Here is a 20,307-nt window from a genome sequence, read left to right as displayed (position 1 = left end):
AAATGGCGCTTACAACAAACTGAAACATGTTTCAGCAATTCTGATTGAGAAGCCACAGAAAGGTCCCTCTGGCAGGAGAAAGCTTATTCAACATCTTCGGCTGCAACACATATAATTTTATTGATATATTCTATTGATACCTGCATGATGCCCATGCTATAATTTTGTGCTCGTTGCATAATGATGACTGCGCCAAATTGTGAGTTTATCAAATAAATAGTAGGTACAGTGTTGCCAACTGTCGTTGACAAAAACATGCAAGAAGGGGTACGAAAACAATTTTATGAAAATAAAATTTCAATACATTTTTTTCCTATCCAAAAAAAGTGCAAAGACTGAACAAAAAATGGGTATATATATATATACAGGTAAAAAAAAATCACACCACATTTATGAGTCCGGCCAGTATCTTCTTCAATGGTCAGCTGTTCTAAAGCAGCTGATAAAATGCTAGGTACATCGTCACTGCTCAAAGTGCTATCTTCCAGTTTAAATCGTATCCAGAGAGTGGAATTCCTGATGATGATCGTCAAAGCGATGCCACATGCCTAAGCACTCATTAAATTATATCTGATACCATCATATCACTATAACACCATGAATACTATTGTTTCATTATTTTATTTATCATGTCAGATACCGACCTACCTTCATTAAGTATCTGATGGTCAGAAATTTGATGTGCAAGAAAATAAATAGTCTAAATATTATCTAGCTTATTTTCAGCACATTTAAAGCTGTTGACGGCATCAAAAAACGCTAACAAAAACGCCATAAGCTAGACGCGTTTTTTGTCTATCGAAAAATGCTAGATCTCGCAAGAAAAACGCTAAGTTGGTAACGCTGAGTAGGTACCTACCTACTCCATGAATTATTTCATTAATTTTTTTTATTAACTCTTCAGTGTGATATTTTTTTTAAAGATTAAATTTAATTTTCTCCCTGTTCAATAGGTTCTCAGAAGTCCAGTGGTGCACAACCTATTTGAAAGAAGGGCTAATTTATTCTTTTTCTAATTTTTCACAGGCCGCAGTGGGTAAAAGTGTTGAAAAATAATGATATAATATATTATACTAGACCAGGGCTCGAAATGGAACGGAACACACCGGAGCGCCGTTCCGGCTCGTGACATTTGTAAAATTATCGCTCCGTCTCGTGGAAAAAAATATGTTGACCATCTGAGCTAGATAGGCCATAGAATAGAAAATCTGACACACTTATTTTTATAAAATACACATACGATTTGATGACTATGTAAATATCTTCAGAAAATTTGTCGAGCGCTCCGGTTCGTAAACTTTTCTATTTCGAGCGCTGTACTAGACATACATTTTATTATTTTAAATTTAATAGTTATACACATATCAGTTACTCCAATCACTCGGTATTACTTACATATTATGTATTTGCACGATAGATCTTCGTAAATAGGAAATTAGAACTTTTTCATATTCAATGAAAAATTGTCATTTTGGGCCACATGCGGCCCATAGGTCGCGGTTTGTGGATCACTGCTTTAGACTATTTGAATGAAAATAAGGCATTTTTTTATATTAATTTATTCTTCTTGAGTGTATGAGTGAGTGGGCCTTGGAAACAAAAATGGCAGTTTCCATTTTGGAAAATTGTTGGTAAATCATTAAAAATGTAGAAAATCATATTTTTCGATATATATTTTTTTAATAAAATCCTATCCTACATCCTCTCACTTTCCAGGCGAGTGCTCTAGTCTTTAAAATAGCAATCCGCCCACGTGATTTTTTTCGAATTGTTTTATCTGAGGTGTAATCATGGCCCCCACAAGAGGGGGGGGGGGCTGACAGGGCTGTAGCCTAGGGGCCCGGGCTCAGGGGGGACCCGGCGTGGCGAGTCGACCAGATAAATGAGATAAACACACATCTTAAATTTGCTCTAATGGTAAAAAAAGTCGCCTGAGGCGCTATTTTAATTCGTTAAAAAATCACTAAAAATACACTGAATTTCATTTGACCTCGAACACCATCTAAAAAACGACCCAGTGCGACAGACTGCCTTTAACCTAAGCGATGGGTAGGGGGTCCCGCCAAACATCCTGGCCTGGGGGCCCGCTTCAGGATGTGGGGGCCATGGGTGTAATGAATAGTTATTATCACTGTGATCCTGTTGTGTGACTTTGGCGCGAATGTCTGTCGCAGTCGTCTTTTGATATTAAAATTAAAATTTATTTATTCACATAAATAATGAACCTGACATATTTTGAATATACTATAATAATATATTTGAATATATAATATATTTGAAGATTTAATTTGATGAAATCGTAACATTGTTTAAACATTGTTAACGTTGACTACGACACTTGATGAATATGAGTGATCGTAAGTAAGGCCCGTTTCAGACGGAATACCGGTGTTGCGCTCGATATAATATTGGAGGCCATTGTATTCGAATAAACGGGCCTTTGTATTATGTTTATGAACGCCCCAGAGCTAATGAGTCAACGCATAATTTCGCGTTATAAATTAGAACATAAAACTGGCTGCGGTAATAAAAACAAGTGTATCGGCGGCTTGAGAATGTAGCGGCCGACGGAAAAGTGTACCGGACACGCGTTGACTCATTAGCTCTGGGGCGTTCATAAACATAATACAAAGGCTCTTTTATTCGAATACAAAGGCCTCCTTATTATATACAAGCGCGACACCGGTGTCCCGTCTGAAACGGGCCTAAGTCTGTAAGATTAATAACAACATTTAAAAAAATCAATTTGAATTCATTTTTTCTGATAAAATTAAACTCTCAAGATAAAACAGGATACGCAAATAAATTAAAAAAAGAATCGAATAATCATCTTTATAATATCTGTGTACCCAGTTAAATTATTAGAACCTTATAACCTAAATCGCAGAATCATGGTTCTATACGGCTAACAGCATGATACGGTGTGCCGTGGGACGATGCTAGGTGTGCTGCGGTGCATTGATAAAAAACACAAATAAATTTGTATATTATACAATACTTACTTAATACCAAAATTTGCGTACCTACATGGCTGGTAATATATTTGAGCACCTGCATGGAATGCAATGCAACGTCAAAATGAAAAATACATTGACGTGCTCTGATAAATTAGAAGGAGTTAAGGCAAGGATCTCTACAAGATGTACCAAAGGACCTACCAGATCACCATTGAAAACAAATAATTGATTTTGGATCCGTCTCAAAAACATTTAACTTTGCTGCAAAAGAAATTTCATCATTACTTTCATACAATCAATACGACGGGATTCGAAACCCTTTGGTAACCAATGCCAAAAATTCTATAGAAGCGCTTTCACTATAAATTCCAGAGGAATTGGTTGAATTGAGAAACGACGGGACGCTAAAACTGAACTTCGCCGATGTTCCATTGGCTATTTCCTGGATTTCGGTTAATAAAGAAAGTCCTCGGATTTCCGACAAGGCTATCGTAGTTCAACTCCCCTTTTCTACGACATATCTAGGTGAGAAGAGTTTTTCAACTCAAGATATAAATAAAAATAATAAGCAGACTTGCTTGAAGGGTCTTGACCGAGGACTTCGTGTTGCTCTTTCAAATATCAAGTCAAAATATATAAAACTTTTACGTTCATTGAAACAAGCTCAGTTATCACATTAATTAGCTAGTTATTATATTGATAATACAAATAGGTATATGGAAATATATACATTTAGTTCTTCCTCGTGTGTTATGTATATTTAATTACTTATCAAATAAAAAAACGTATTACATTAATGTAATTTTGGTGCATGCCCTTTGTGGTGGCCATGATTATATGATACGTATTAATAGATCGTAAATAATACATTATTTATAAGTGCTAAGCAGTGACGATGTGACGATGTGACTTGGAAGTAATACCATTCTCGACATCATGTTTTGTGAAAAAAGGTCCGTCTAAAGTAAACAAAGATAATTAAAACACCTTAATATTTTCGAACAGTAGTCGAGCGCTCCGTTTCATAAACTTTTCTATTTCGAGCGCTACATTTAGACAGGTTAAACTTATTATGATAAACTTAAAAGTTAGGTAATGTGTTCGTTCAAGGAAAATCCGGGAACTATACATAGATTATATTTCCTGCTTAAAAATGAACGAATAATAAATACCTGCATCATTGCATTTAGCCATTGATTTATAGACATGCATATTTAATAATAATAATATATTATGAAAGGTAATTATTGCAATATTGAGGAAATATCACGGAGAGTTGATGTCTTCGAAACGTATTGTTAATATTTTTATAGATATTTTTTAGAAAAAAACACCAATAATTATTTTTTATTGTTAAGTTCGTTTTCATCATAATTTGGTTATTTCATTATGAAATTTCCCTTTCACTGTTTCCGCTTTTTACTTTTCCACAATCAGGGAAAAGTGTAGTGATAATATCATCATCATCATCATCATCAGGGGCGCGACAACCCGGTGTGGGTCCTGGCCTCCTCCAACAGCTCCCTCCACCTGTCCCTATCCAGTGTGGCCGCTTTCCAATTTGGTACCCCCAGAATACGGCAGTCACTGGCAGCTCCATCTAACCAGCGAATCTTTGGCCTCCCTCTTCTTCTACGTCCTATTGGATTGCTGGACATCACTCTCTTTGCCGGTTCATTGTCATTCATACGGTGCACATGACCTAGCCATCGCAGTCTCCCAATATTAATTGATTGAACTGCGCTGCAATCTTCGTACAGTCCGTAGAGCTCAGCATTATATCTTCTCCTCCAATTGGTGCCATCCCTGATCGGTCCATATATACGGCGGAGAATTTTTCTTTCAAACATATTCAGGGCTCGTTCATTTCGCAGAGTTAATGTCCAGGTTTCCGATGCGTAGGTGAGCACTGGCTTTACAAGTGCCTTGTAAAGAGTGCTTTTAGTTCGACGAGATAGTAAGCGGGACTTAAAATGTCTTAACAGACCAAAGTAGCATTTATTCGCAGACATGATTCTCTTGTTGATTTCTTCTGTAATATCATTATGTCGAGTTAGTGATAATATCACTACACTATTATTACGTTGTTACTAACATAATTATTATGTTGTCCCCGTCTTTTCATGTGTGCAACATTGCAGTGACGTCCCTAGACAAAATGCCGCCCCTAGGCAGTGGCAAAATGCCGCCACATTTTTTTATACAGTACTTTTTATCATCCTTGCATGACTCCAATATCTAAGAAATGTGTTGTATGGATACGTTACCAACAAGATATATACCACTAAATCTAATTTTAATGCCATATCTGCTCCAATAGACATAGACAATATTGCGAGTCTACGGTTTCAGATAGGTATCTACATATAAAAATACACTTGACAACTTCCAAAACTCGCGAGTGACTGGCAAACATATTTGGATAAATTTTAAATTAGGTGTTCACGTGTCATTGCTGTTCACCAAGAATGTGACGTCCAAGGATGACGGAAGTAAACTAGACATCGGGAAACCGAGAAAAAATCCTGTTAAAACTTTTATAGTAGGTTGGTACCTAATTAATACATTTTGTTTCCAATCAGTGAGCTGATTAATGGAAAGATATTTCCTGTATTACTAAGTTTAGGTAGCTATTTCTATACTTATATACCTAGTGATTCTCCTCGATTTGCCGCCCTTTGGGTAACTGCCGCCCCCAAGCGACGCTCAATCTGCCTACCCCCACGGGACATCACTGCAACATTGTATCAAGACTTCTTTGGCGTATGTAATATCCATAAATCAGACAGTAACGTAGTTAAATATGAATAACTACGAATTCACGTCATTGTCCTTTACTTACTTACTTCACCCTGCCACTTCCCTCGGTCCATCGTCATGTAATGTCTCACGCCTACCGCCATATGAGACTTACAGCACGTAGATCGTATTTGTAGGACCGCTAGTAGCGCTCCAATTCATTTCGAGTGATGAAGTTCACTTTTTTTATATACATAGAGCAGTAACGTCCCGAACGCCCCGTTTTTTATACAGTAGGTATTTTTTATCATCCTTTCATGACTCCAATATCTAAGAAAAATGCGTTGTATGGATACATTCCTGACAAAATTATATACCACTAAATCTAATTTAAATGCCATCTGCTTCAATAGACAATATTGCGAGACTACGGTTTCAGATACATTTAAAAATACACATGACAACTTTCAAAACTCGCAAATGACTGGCAAAAATATTTGGATAAATTAATTACTTAGGTAAGTATGTACCTACTTATAATTCAAATATAATTTGCAAATCTGCACGTTTCATTGCTGAACATCGAGGACGTGCGATCCAAGGACAACGGAAGTAAACTAGACATCGCGAATCCGACATAAAAATACAGTCTTGTTAAACCTATTATATTAATTAATATATTTTGTTTCCAACCAGTGAGCTGATCTTTTTAACGGAAAGATATTCATTATATATTTAGGATATTTTTGCTAAATTTAGGTATCTATTTATATATATAACTAATGATTATCGCCGATTTGCCACCTTTCGATTAACTGCCGCCCCCAAGCGACGCTCAATCTGCCTACCTCCACGGGACGTCACTGACATAGAGTCTGAAAATTAATGTTAAAAATATTAGATTTTAATGAAATGAATAAATGCATGAAGTCGGTAGGTAGGTTCCTATAACAAGTTGGGTTTTTTCGGGCTCTTAATATGTATTAGCCCAAGGGTCCTAGAAGTGTAAATTTGGTACGGAATGGGTCAAAGTTAAGTGAATGCACAGTGAGCACGTATTTAAAGTACCTACCTACTAATTGAATAAAATTATGAGTATTTTATAATAGTTAAGTACTATGTGCCTATGCGATGCTTTAAAGCGCACACATTTTTTTAACTAAAACATTACAAAAAGTTACAAGATCAAAAGAACTTTTTATATACAACGTTTTTAAATTTTTTATTGAATTATTATGCTCAATATGCTCAAACTTGTACTTGATTTGAAGTAAATAAAAAACAAACAAACAAACAAATATAGAATACTGAAATGTGATTTTGACATTTTATTTTCATTTCTATAGTAACGCACGTATATATTAATAATTTAGTTGCTAGGACCACCTCCTTAGCAACCAATCATAGTCTTTTACTTTTTACGGATTTTTCTGAAATAACTTTCCATACAAAACAGAATTAACTGAAAATGAATTCAATTCTGCTTAAAGATGGCTAAACGTATTAAAAGAATGCATTGGCATCATGTTCTGATATATTCTAAAAGTTTCAAATGCCTAGCTAGTCGGAAAGTTAGTTAAAAATCGATTGCAAGAATTTTACTGGACAAAAAACCACCGGACAAACAAGAATAAGAGCTAATAAAAACGTTGTAAAATATTAGATTTTAATGAAATGAATAATAAGTGCATGAAGTAGGTACCTATAACAAGTGGGGTTTTTTCGGGCTCTTAATATGTATTAGCCCAGGGGTCCGAAGTGTAAATTTGGTACGGAATTGGTCAAAGTTAACTGAATGCATAGTAAGCATGTATTTAAAGAAATAAACATCACAAAAAATGACAAACAGAAGAGCATTCTTGTGTATTTCTTGTCGAATATATTTTATCGATTGCAATGACTTTATTTGTCTAAAATATTCGACAAAAACTTCCGGTGACAAGTTGCTGACCTCGTCTCAGAAGATGTGATGTCACTGATGTTTAATATGTTTAAATTAATGATGTGCGAATATCATTAATTAAAAAGCAATCACTTAACAATATTATATTGTCACGTGTAATCAATAAAAATGTCTATGTTTATAAATATTTGTTCATACAGTGGTATGCTCAACAATAATTATATTCTTGCAAAATAAACTTAGGCCTAATTTGAATATAGAATATTAGTATTTATATTGGTGGAGATTTTTTAGCATTGGTTCAGGACTCGAGCGGTACTCCGCGTCGGTTCGTGAAATCATGCAAACTTATCTCCGACTCGTGGAAATTTTAGAAATTGGATTCCGGCTTGTGTTCTCGTGAATTAATTAGCATATACCTAACTTCAGTTGCATACTTCTTATATTTTTTTGAATTAAGTCAGTATACGAAACTTGACGGTCGACAGACGCATTGTAAAAATAACATTTATGACATGTGTAGAAAACGTCTATTTCTACGAGCGATAATGCAATATTCCGCAGGAATTAATTCCCCTAGTTAAGTGATCTGGGTTTCGTCTTTAATAATAAGACATTATTGTAATATAACACGTGTTTAAAAATATGCGATTTCAGGATTTCAGAAAGAAAGGCCAATAATTCATCCATTTACTAATTTTTCTCGGGCCGCAGTAATGCAATAATGATTTATGTTATATTAGACGAGACATACATTATATTATTTTAAATTTAATAGTTACATCACCTACTCCAATCACTCTCCACTCTGCATTTCGTACATAATATGTATTTGCACGATATAATTTTAGTATATAGGAAATTAGGATTTTGTCGTATTCAATGAAACATTTGATTATTGATGATTATTTGTTATTTTGTAGGCCCGTAGGCCGCGGTGTGTGCATCACTGACTAATATGATATTAATATGTTTTGGTGGCTGTTTTTTTATCAGGTGATAAATACATAATATGTTCCTATTCCCTTATACTTTATAATAGGCTTATAGTGATGACTAAAGGCCGGATCTTTCAAGTTTTTAACCGTCAACCCATAAAAAAACACATTAAAATGGTGGACGAATCCAATATTCTAAGGAGACTTTTGCCCAAATGATTTTTAGTATGGATTTCTACAATTAGTCAGTTGTTTTTTCTGGCAGCTCAGGTGCGATGGTAATTATTGTAATTAAAATAATCGTCTTGCCAATAGCTAACGCGACGTGCGGGCCACGCCAAACGAATTCAAATTCGCAAACTGTAATTAAAAAGGTCGCATTACAAAATTGATGGTTTGTTTTATTGCAGGTAAGTAATGGTAAACCATTTTTATAAAATGCGTGTAGAATATGTTTTTTCATAATTAAATATCGAATAGCTTTTGCGTACCTACCACTAATATAAGTACAAATATTGAAAGATTTTGTCCGCTAACCCGTTTTATGTTCTAAATGTATCATATTGATACCTATTAGTATTACCAAGCAACAATACCGTACCTACATATCGATAAAAAAATCACATACCTACTTGTTTATTTCTTTAGATATTTAAGTATTTTGAGGATGCTCTGCCCAAACTGGTCTATTTGATTATAAACTATTGACATTGAAGAATTTCATCAAATCGATCGTGAGAAATTTCATCTTCAAAATACCAGTGGCGTACATCTGTAGATGCGAGACATCCCTGAAAATATTAGTTTGAACCTACTATTATAATATCATGTATTGCGTAAGCCGTAATTGCATTCTTCTAATGGTTTTGCAATATAATATTGCTTCAGATTTTCACTTAGTCATTGTATTACGTTAATATTTATTGTTGTTTAATTTAATAAAACGCATTTTTTTGTAGTACTTATTCCACTTTTAATCAATAAATTAGGACCGGTTTCGTTTGCATCAGAGGGACATTTTCAACTGAACAAGGGAAGATTCAGTTGAAAATGTCCCTCTGAGGCGGACGAAACCGGTCCTAATTTATTGATTAAAAGTGGAATAAGTACTACAAAAAAATGGAGCCATTGTCGAAAACTACCCAATCAAGACTCGTAACTGGACAAAATCTGACATTCGAATGAAATTTTCAAAATGGCGTCCTATGGTAGTTCGTAGTTCCATTTTTGTCCATTCTACAGGTAAGTTTGTAGGTGTGTAACGTTAAAAAAGTCCTGCCGTCCCATTTAATACATTGTACGCTAAAGGCGCGCCGATTAGGTGGCCATTCGACACAATTAGCATTATATTTTTATATTTAAATGTTGTAATTAATATGATTATATTATGTATTTGATTTAAATACTTACATATTATAAAGTGTAAAGAACTATTCATCACATAAAACGACTGGTACCTAGATACATATTTCATTAAAACACTTTATATGTACTTTCGTACTTTTTCCACATTTATTTCATAATTTTGATATTTAACCGATTTTATCCTAATGGAAATTTTCAATTGAATAACATTACAAAATATAGGTAGGTACATATTGCATAAAAAGTCAATTAATTAAGTATAGATAACGTGGGAGTCGTTGTTTACTTGAACTAACTTGTTGGTGATATTTGTCCTTATTTATTAAATGACTGATTTATAATATACATTATGAAATAGCGTAAATTCATCACTGAAAAATTTTCTGTGTTTAAAATTCACCCATTAAAAAAGGTTCCCTACCAATGACAAATTTTGAATGTGGTTTTATTGTTTTCAATCGCATGATGAATACAAAAAGTCCACTACTTACTTAAAAATGAATTATTTTCCATACGATAGTATGTATCATCATCAGCTGTAGTATATACCAATATTGTATATAAAATTATGTTTACCGTGGATTTACAAGAATAAAATTACAAAGCAAGGGATAATCTTAAAAAAATAACAATGCAATGTGCTTTTAAAACAATATTATTAGCAGGTTTACATAGTGCATTTGATAGTCACGCAGCCTTCACTATCGAGGTTTGATAATTATATATTGTATGTGCCATATTATAATTTTTAGGAATATTATATTTCATCCATTATTGTTATTTTTAAGTTAATAAGTCAAAAGAATAATATCAACTAAGATTTAATAACAATAAACAAAAATGCAAAATGTACAATAACCATCGTAAGTTGTGATAGTTGTGTGACGTCTCAATATAAAGTGATTTTGTGGACAAAAAATCAGTTCAAAAGTGTTTAAAAGTACCTTATATACCTTCTAGAGGAAAACGTGGTATAATGGTCCCTATATCTAACGGGTACGAGTGGCAAAAACATTAATCAATAAATTCTAATTGATTTATGTTTTGTACTAGGTATTCTATTTAAGTCATTATTTACGACCCGGCGTATGCCTTCTTTGTGCACTATGCGCACTCACCGATCGTAAATGCACATTGACATTTAATATAATAGAAGAATGTGAAAACCTTCTTACCTATTAGTAAAGGATCAAGTAAAAAACAAATTTTGATTATCTGAAGTGTTTGTGAAAACCCGTAATGAATATCTTACATACTATTAATACAGTCAATAAGTAAGCCCGTTAAATCGTCATTTCCCGTAAACAATGGAACCAGCTAATGTGAAATATCACGAAATATACCTACTCACTAAATAAAAAACAAATAAACACTTTTAAGCTATAATCTATAATCGTTAAAACTGAAGTGATGTCGGATTTTAAGAAAATACGTAGATCAGTTAACAAGCGCGCAGGTTAAGTTTTTTTTGTTTTTTCTACCATATTACTATAACATCAAATTATAGTTTCATGTGTGAACTCCCAGATTGGATAAAGCAATGAGCTATTAGGGAAGGTCAACTTGTTAAGAAATGGTAGGCACTGCAACTGTGTTATACCTATTTATATCTAATATTTCTTGATAAAATAATTTATTATCAATGGTATTATGTACTATATATAAACAATGTGTCAATGTCGACTAATTATGATTGTATCATTTAATAGTTCGATTTTAATAATACACTAGCTGTCCGGTCCTTCTCATCATGGGAGCAAGTTTGATTTGTTATTTGATAGTGAAAATAGAAGTAGTTTAGTGGAAATTTTAAACTTTGGTTTAAATAATAGGTATATAAAAAGTGGAATATTATTAAATATTATAGATATTACTATTAACAACTAATTCTTCCACTCTATACGTAAGCGCTTCATTAATTTCTCTAAATAGTATAGTATATCTACTAATAACAGCGTTTCTATATAATTAAGTATCGATAAAGTCTCTTGCACATATTATCAATATCATTTATTTCATATTTCATTGTACCTACTACATCGTACAACTTATTTTTCTGAAAAACATAGGTTTTATAAATTATTAACGCATTTTTTAATTAAAAAATGTTGTAATATTCGAGTCCGTCCCAAAAAAAAAAGGACTCCAGATATCCGGTGTCTAGTGATGACGATGGCCATTATTAATTTTAGAGGACAGCCCTTTATTTTAGCGCTGCGTCTTTAATTTAAAAAAAAAATCGTATTCAATCTTTTTGAATATATGACGGTTTTACTTTTTAGATGGAATAATTTTTAAGAACTTCGCGCGCCGTAATTTGATCACCCCTGTTCGAGAGTTTAGGCCGTTTAGGGACTAGCTAGGCAAATGAGGTGTGAATATAAACTTGCACATCATGGTAAAATTACATACGGTAGATATGTAATTTTAAACTATTCACAAATGAAAATTAGGTTGTAAATCAGGTTATAGCGACTCATTTAAATTGGAAATTAATTCTCAACGTTTCTCACTGTTAATTATTAGTATTACCAAGTAAAATTGCGTGCTATAAAATAATTTACATTGTAATTATTGTATATTCTAAATCAAATTTCAATCTTCTGCTTGTTACATCTTACGATTCATCTGTCTATTGACACGTTTGAAAAACTTGTCCATAGTCCATAAAGTTAAATATTTTAGATGTTATTATAATTTATGGAGGGATAATGTATATTTTTTTTTTTAAATTGACGCCGTAAACACTTTAATAATCAAATAAGCGAATTATATTGGATATATTTTTTATTCCTATTATAATATTTTCCTGAGAATGTAATTTTGGGTAATTAAAGTACCTATTTAAGGATTTAAAATAAAAAACCGCCAAACAGATAAACACGTTTATGAATATTAAAATAGGTACATTGTTTGTGGCAGGGATTTCAAACTGATTTTTGATCAGGAACACAATAATTATCTACAACCAAAAAAGGAGTGACTTGCATTATTTTAATGTAATGAAACTACCGTAATTTTTAATCTATCAGCCTTCAAAAGTTATCCACCTGTTTTAACTGTTGATGAATCTGTTACTTATGGAATGTTTTTTCAGATTTTTAGAATATGAAGTTCTATATTTCAGGTTTTTGCTTGGACAAGTTTCGCTATTTAAGATATTTCGTTCGAAAATCAGAAGACCATTTTCAGACATTTTGCTGACCCAATGTTATATAATATACCACGTTTACATGTGCATGGATTTACTGTTGACAGTAAGTATTATCGCGGCCATAACAAGAACATGTATGGATAGACATGTATTATCATGCAGTTGCAAGCTTGCATGCATGAATCACATAAGTTTGGAAACTTCTGAATTTTCATGCAAAAGTAGGGATTTTTCGATCTGCGCCTGCGCAGTAAAACAATAGTGGCGAACTTACCGGCAAAAGAACGAACTATACTTATTTTGAGGTTGACCGATTTTTACTACCTGTCAAATAGTACCATACAATAACAACATCGCGTCTTGCTTACTCTTGAAGAATGAGATTGGAGAGACAGTCAGTACTTTTACGTGTATTCAGCTATTAATTGTCACGATAGTTTAAAATACGCACTATTGCTGCCAGTAAATCCATGCACGTGTACAGGCGCTATTATGATCTGTATATTATATGTACCTATGTTAGTATGTAGGTATTATTATTTTTCACTGTTATCTTGATATAAAGACATTGTATTAAGAAATACCAAACATAATTTTGTTATTAATTTTAATTTTTGTAGGTAAATATGTACTATTTCCACACTTATTATTTATTCCAGTGGCGGTTTCGTCTTTACGACATCTCAAATTGGGAGTGCAAAACATAAAAATTAAATAACTTTCAAAATTCAGTTATTTTTAATATCTCACTATTTTTACAACGTTTTTCTTAGCTCGTATTCTTATTTATCCGGACAAAGGTCCGGTACAAATCTTGCAATCGATTCCCGACTAGCTAGACATTTGAAACTTTTAGATTATATCAGAACACGATGCCAATGCATTTTTTAATACTTTTAACCATCTTTAAGTAAAATTGATTTCATTTTCAGTTAATTCTGTTTTGTATAAAAACTTATTTTGACACCATTATTGGTTGCTAGTGGTCTGGGGTCCTAGCAACTAAATTATTAATATATACGTACGTTACTATGGAAATCAATATGACATTTCAGTATTATTTCTATCAAGTACAATTTTTTTTGATCGTTTAAGCTAGTCAAATCAAGTTTATATGATTCAACAGATTACGTTGTATATAAAAAGTTCTTTTTATCTTGTAATTATTTATTATTGATTTTTTGCTTATGAATATTTTGTAGTGAGCACACTTTTCGGTAACCCTGGTTTATGGTACCTACAATATTATATTCAAACAAATCTAAAATGTAAAACAGAATCCGTATTGGGAATTTGATAAATTTTTGTGTTTACGATTGTTTGTTGTGTGTAAACAATATTCCGCGTAAAATGAGTAATTTATTAATATTTATATATTTTTATTAGTTCTTTTGAAAAATAAAAAAATGTAATCTTCCTAAAATAATAGTCGACACTGCGATTTGCATATTATGTTGTTAGAACTGCCAGTGACGTCCCGTATGGTGAGGCAGAAAATCACGATAGAACATTTTTAGTTTGGTAAGTATTTTTTGCATGTATGTCATTCTTGTCATTTTTACACATTTGTTCTTTATTTCATCAAAATTTATTTAACACAATGACTTCTGGACGAATTAATTAATTTATCAAGTAATAGGACATTGACTCGGGTAATAATGCTCATTTTTATTATATATTCGATTTATATATCTGAGGTGTTTTCAAATTAGGTATGTTCAATATAAAAAAAAAATGTTACATTCTCAAATCGTGTGAATTATTCGTTGAATAAAAGAAATAGTTTATTGAAAAGTGTTTTATTTTTACATGGATTTAATCTCAATACTAAACGGCCATCTATTACTGATACAACGGGGCTCATGATAGACTGTGATATGGGCAACTGCATACGTACACATTTTCGGACACGATGTTTTAAAAAGCACTTGTTTCAATTTTTCAACTTTTTGATCAAATAGTCACGAGTGGGGATTCCAATCCCGGGATCCCGAGCTATTTTCGATACCTCGATACTTTCGATACTTTCGATACCCGGGATTGATAAGCATAATCCGGAAACTTTCGGGATTGATTTTTTTATCAATTTTTATCGAAAATAAAATAAAAACAAAAATATAACAGAAAAAATACATTTAATAACCAATACATTAGAAATAAACTGAGTTTGAATGAAGTTTGATTTATACCCATTTGTAAGTTGCCGACTCATTTTATTTTTTCACATAAATTAATAAAAATGAGAAAGATTGGAAAAAACAATGCTTAGCACTATTAACAAAGTAATTCCACCATGATCTCATACGTTTTACGGCAGTTTCATATTTGGCTGACTAATTACATTTATGAAGCGGAAAGGCCATAAGTAGGTACACCATGATTTGCTTTACTATTTTAAATCTCGCTAACCCACCAGTTACTATCAGAAACAGCAATCTCATATTAAATTCACATTACTATTTATATTACAATATTATTTACTTCTTAAACTTATGTATTTCCAAGATTGAACGTATATAATATTAACAATAAATGTATTAAATAGAATAAATTATACTAGACTTATTTTTGACCGGTTTTATAAATATAAAATTTTTATATTAACAATGGAAAAAAATGCCAATCCTGGGACCACTCCCGGAATCCCGGGATTGTCAAATTGTAATCCCGAAATCCCGGGATCAGAATTTTGGCTCGGGATTGGATTCCCTAGTCACGAGGTTATTTAAATATTGTTAAAACTGATTTTATTTATTTTTGTATCATATGTACTATGAATGCTTTGAATTAGTAAGTTGCCACGTTCACTACATATCTATAAAATAAATAAATTTGAATTTTAATGTTGCAATGGTTGGATTCTGGCTAGTTTTTTTTGTTATAGTGCATTGTACTCTAAAACATTCCTACTCTTCTCCAACATCTTCTTGGCTATGCTTCTACACTGCTGTCTACTACATGGGAGGAGCTTGTTTGTTTATAATGGAAGTGCGGTTAAAAATGGGCGGAGCATGTTAGTTCACAGTTTTAACACGTAGCCAAGAAAATGTTGCTGATGAGTACACTATCAAACTGCGGTGTTTATTCATTGTTTCTATAATATGCATAAAAATAGCAATCGAACTATACAAATTCATGATTGTGATCGTACATCAATATAGATTTCTAATATTCTTCGACGTCCCTGGGAATCAATCGCGGCGCAGACTTGGTATAGGTACAACAAGTATACAACATTGTTTTGTTTTCTATAAAATACTTTTTGGTAAGGCGTCGTGGATTAAGTTTTTATTTTAGTTGGCGTTACTTTGGCTAGGGGCGTCACTGAGCGAGAGTATATAAATGTAAGTAGGTATGTAGATATACCATGGTTCGCTGGAAAACAGTTATGTATGATTAAAAAATATTTTAAAGTTATGATTAATACCGGGTTCATAATAATTAGTGTAATTAAAGAGATAGGTACCACACCCGGCCAATCTGTTATGCCGAAGATGTGAGTTTGTCTAATCCGTTATTTATTCGCTCGTGTGGCAACGATTAATGTAAAAGGCAGTATATTATACCATTATTATAAAATATAATACTATAATTTAGTGGTATGCTGATAGATTATTTTGACTAAGTTAGTTAGAAATATGTATGGTTTTCATTATATTCGTCCCACTTGGAAATACATAATTGCATAATAAGTAAAATTACATATTGTACAAAATATTTAATATATTATCGTCCCGTCTTGGCAAGAATTCACGAAATGGAGTGTTAGTTGCAAAATACAGTTAAAAGTATGTACCTAATTGCTTTTTATGTTCACTCATTTGCCGGCAGGTTGTAAGCGACAGCATTGGAATATCCACAGAAACAACACTACAAGCACTAACAATGAATTACGTTGTTACACAGCAATTAACACTAAAGAGATACCGATGAATAATCAATCCATGCCAACCTTTTTCACCAGGAAGGTGGATGGTAGAGAATGGTGGAAGTCACACATAACGCTGGTCTCAACAAAATGCTCAGCGGTTTAAATTTTTCTGCACTCGCATAAAGGAGAGAGGTTTAATCTCAAGTTAATTGCTGATATGTATACTTAGCGATGTTTCAGCATACGTTGCAAAACACGGGTGAACAGGGACGCTATAATTTTAAGAGAATTTTTCTGATTCTCATTCAGGCTTTGCTATATACGTAGAAAGGTGTAGGTTGCGGTGCTACTGTTCTACTGGTGTAACCAATAATGTTAAATAATTTGGGGATGAAACAAGACACAGTGAGAAAGGCGCAAAGACGAGGCAAGACGATACAATAAGCGCAATCTAACCAGAGTGATAGTAATCATAGGCGATGAACACGGGAAGAAATTGCACATATTATTAAGTAATGTTAGATAAGAAAGAAGAAAAAGTGGTAAGGGTGCCAAGGCAAGACAATATCGTCGGTGTTTTGTAAAAAGGGCAAATCAACCATTTTGGCGAAATCGAGATTTTAATGAAAATACAATATGTACCCCACTAGCTTTGTTGTGTAAAAATGGCGAATTTGTATCTCCACAGGAAAGTACTTAAAAACGATAATCGACTAAAATTAAATTAATTAAAATTACGAATAAAAAGCGAAAGTAACATATTAGGCCTTTTAAAATATTATATAATAATGCCTATTATAATGATAGTATTCTTTCTAAGCTTTATTATAAACTTGTTAGATATTTTTAACCATCCACAGGTCATAAACAAATAAATGTCAAAAGTTACAAATCCTCCTCCTGTAAAATAGCATTTTGGTTAATTCGCCCTTTTTACAAAACACCGACGATATGTGCTATTTAAATTAAAGGCATTACACATCCTAGGACAGTCTGCTCCATGCGTACGAGATAGAATTTCCGTGCAATCTGGTATTGTATGTGATTATTCCGCAAGCTTAGATTTTGAGAGATTCGGCATAGAAAAAACTACTTAATACTATTGAGATTATGATCGTCTCATTCATTTTTTTCTTTATTCATATATTATTATTTCAAGCAACCTACCAATATATACAGTTGGGTGTTTTGATACACGGGTCTAAAGTCGGGAAATTTTTTATGATGTTTTTCTTCTGTTTAATTTGTTGATATTTATATAATTATAGTAAATTCATGATCTTAGGGAGTGGAAAAATCAAGTGGATCGACACACCAGAGAAAACTAATGGTCGATTGTATATCGAAAAAGAAGAAAAATATGGTTAATTAGGCACTAATAATATATGGTGACGATGATCATTAAATTTGTACACAGGTAAAAGTCAATTAAATAAGTGTATTTGCAGGTACTATGAAAACATCTGTTCTTGCTGTGTAGGTATCTAATTACTTATTAAATTATTAAACTGACATAGGTACTGTTTTTAATTTCTACACTGGTTTTTGGGTGAACCAAAAAGGAAATAATAAGAAAGTGTGGTACAAGTCTGTTTACTGAACGCCAGGCGGGAACAACGGCAATTTTCATAGCCAATTTCGGCAAGAATTCATGAATTTAAGAATTTTAACCTAACCTAACCCAACAAAGTAATCCAGTGTATCGGCTATTTTCAAAATTTGTTTGCCGTTTAGTTTCCACTAAACAGACAAGAACAATTATTGTTACAATTGTAACAATAATAATTGGTAGCGATTCCAAAATGATTGTAGTATAACATTAACGGGTTAAACTATGTTTTAAAATTAATATTGCTATTATAAAAGCTTTGTTTGTAAATGAAACATCTCGGGTAGGCCTGTTTTTTTTTTGTAATTTTTGTGACACTACAATCCTTGACGTCTCCTAGCCTCCTCCAATCCAGATGATTTATTCACTAGTGTAATCATTTTTCAATTTACTTCTTCATCTTTAAACTCTTCATGGTGCAGTCTGGACATCTCAGCATCGGCCTTCCAGGTCTTCTCTTACGATGAGTCAGTGGTGAAGATTCTTTTATATTAGATTATTTAAAGACTATACAGATGAACAGAAACATCTATCCAGTAACGTCCCATGGGGGCAGGCAGGCCATGTGATGCTTAAGGGCGGCACATTATAAAGGGCGGGAAATGTATGAGGGAATACGAATACAACCTTTGAGAGCAGTGACAGGTTTCCGAGAAACATACAAAAATTCTCGCAATCTATTCCATTTTTTTTATATTACCTAGTGGCGGTTTATGGGACATTTTTTTTACAAAGGGGGGCTCCAAAACTGTCAGCTCTTTAGACCTCCATGCTCTTATAATCAGTGGATGATGTGTATGTATTTTTTTGTTGCAGAAAATAAATAGGTAGGTAGTCTAACAAATTTTCTTACAATCTGAGACTGAAAATGAAAGGGGGCAGTATTTTAAGTCTGCCTAAGGGACGTCACTGCATCTACCCGTAATATAATAGTTGTCGCAATTAACCACGAATACTAAAGCGTTCAAAGGCTGTAATAATTCTTACATACATGTATAATGTTTTTTTGAAGAATATCGTGACATCTACCGACAAATCGGCAAATTGCACTAGAGTTGAAAGGTTTTCATTATCAGCCTTCATGCAAATAAGTAAAACTAGATAATTTCGACACTTATTAGATAAACATTGTTACCTCTATAAGCATAATATATGTCTTATGTGAAAAGTAAAATATATATAATATTGAACTGATTCCGAATAAGTGGTATACTAACCCTCGTCATAAACCCTTCTATAGTGCCTACATATAAAGTCGAACTCACTGACAGCAAAGTAAATAAATACATTTATTTAAAACAAAATGACAATCATTGTTTTTCATATACTTTAGGTTAGCTACTTTTTTTCAACAGTTTTGTCGTTTTAGCCAGATAGTTTTATTACAAAATTGTTTTCATGTATCATTTTGTTCACATATTAATTATTTTTATGCAGAAAGCCTTCGTTGAAGAAGACGTTGTTTGAGATGCATTTTTTGAAATTGAATTTATTTTAAATAACTTACAGTCAAGGATTTTTTTAAAAAATATATTAAGTTTTATTTTCGCTAGGTAGTTCAAGATCAATAAACCGTTTTACATACCATTTTTATTGCCAGCTATGTATACTTGGCCTACTAGCAACACTTAAACATGAACACTGTAAAAAACAAAATATAGGACACATGGTTTGTATTATAAAATAGTATTATGTATTCTAAACGTAATTGTCTTACAATAATTGAGAACATAATTTTTAAACGTTATTAATGCGCATTATAATATGTTAT

This window comes from Rhyacophila brunnea, unplaced genomic scaffold, assembly GCF_057557595.1.
Source record: "Rhyacophila brunnea isolate RB1 unplaced genomic scaffold, BYU_Rbru_1.0 scaffold_14, whole genome shotgun sequence".
Lineage (NCBI taxonomy): Eukaryota > Metazoa > Arthropoda > Insecta > Trichoptera > Rhyacophilidae > Rhyacophila > Rhyacophila brunnea.
Note: the sequence above shows the minus strand (reverse complement) of the source record.